Genomic DNA, 1,691 nt, shown 5'->3' with positions numbered 1-1,691 from the left:
GAGTTGGTTACATTGACCCCAGTATTTGATGTAATATTTTATTGACAGCCAAAACGATGGATGGCAAAGTTGACCTTGACAAAACTTGAACTCAAAATGTAAGGAGCCAGATAACATGCCATTAAGCATTTTGCCTGACCTGCTAACAGTTCTGGCAGCTCACTGCTTTTTTTTTTATGGGAGTGGGGTGAGGGGCATGTTTTTTATAGCTAGATGTCATTCTTCTTACCAGCCATGAATTGTGTCCTGCTTGTCATGTCACTGGTACTAAAACGTTTGTCTGCCTCAATTAAAGACTGCCTTCTCTCTTATGAAATATCATTCGATTATATTTCACCAATAGTGTACAATATCATATTCTCATCATTGTCATTTAACGTCCACCTTTCCACGCTTGCATTGGTCAGTTGGAATTTATTGAGGTGGATTTTTCGCAACTGGATGCCCTTCCAGTTGCCACTACTATGACCAGAAGAGTAGAAACGAACACCTCTTAATATGGTGACACTCATTTACAACTGTCATGCAATGTCAAGGCAAGAAGACATACATGCACATGTGACAGGCTTCTTTCAGTTTCCATCTACCAAATCCACTCACAAGGCTTTAGTCAGCCCAGGGCTATTGTAGAAGACACTTGCCCCCAAGGTGCCACTTGTTCAGGGTGCCTAAAAGCATGTGCTTGGGAAGCAGTCTTCCTACACCACAGCCCCACCAGCATCTAAATAAATATATTAATCTTATATTGTTAAGAATCACTGGCTGAGACTTAACCCTTTTGATACCAGCCTGGCTGAAACTGCTTCTGGCTCTGAGTACAAATGTCTTGTTTTCATAAGTTTTGAATTAAAATCTGCCACCAAACCTTAGTCAAAATTTATATTCCTAACACTAGCTGAATGATAACTAAGTTGTTTTACTAAATTCTTTGTTATATTTAAAATTAATGGAAAGAAACACAGAGCATCTCAACAGAAATATGGCAACAAAAGGGTTAATGCCATTCTCTTTATTAGATTCCCAAGTAAAACAAAAATTGTCATCCTGTTCCTCGTACTGTCTACTCTTCATGTGAGATTATGAACATTTCATTTTTGTATTGATGAGGATATTTTGGGGCACCACCTTGAAGAATTTTAGTCAAATGAATCAGCCCCAGAAATTTTTTTATGCTTAAGTCTGATACTTATTTTATTAGTCACTTTTGCTGAACTGCTAAGTTATAGGCACATAAACACCAGTTGTCAAAAGATGCTGGAGATCAAACACATCCACATGCATGTACACACACACACACACACACACACACACACACCTATGTATGTATAGACAAAAGGCTTCTTTCAGTTTCTGTCTACCAAATGCATTCACAAGGCTATAGCAGAAACACTTGCCTAAGGTGTTGTGCAGTGGGACTGAACCTGGAGTCATGTGGTTGGGAAGTAAACTTGCCACACCACAAGACATTTTTATTTCTTTACTTGTGAACCAACAGACCACTTTCTCTCATAAACAAAATAAAAAAATAAATATGAACACACACACATACACATACACTCACATCATCTAAACACAAGACTGCAAAACCATTGTTAAAACTCTCAGGGTGAATTTCATAAATCATTTGGTGAATGGTGATGCACCTTCCTCCCTCCCTCCCTCCTTCCCATTGTTAACCGACCCCCCCCCCC

Source organism: Octopus bimaculoides, chromosome 7 (genome assembly GCF_001194135.2).
Source record: "Octopus bimaculoides isolate UCB-OBI-ISO-001 chromosome 7, ASM119413v2, whole genome shotgun sequence".
Lineage (NCBI taxonomy): Eukaryota > Metazoa > Mollusca > Cephalopoda > Octopoda > Octopodidae > Octopus > Octopus bimaculoides.
This window is presented reverse-complemented; position numbering follows the sequence as displayed.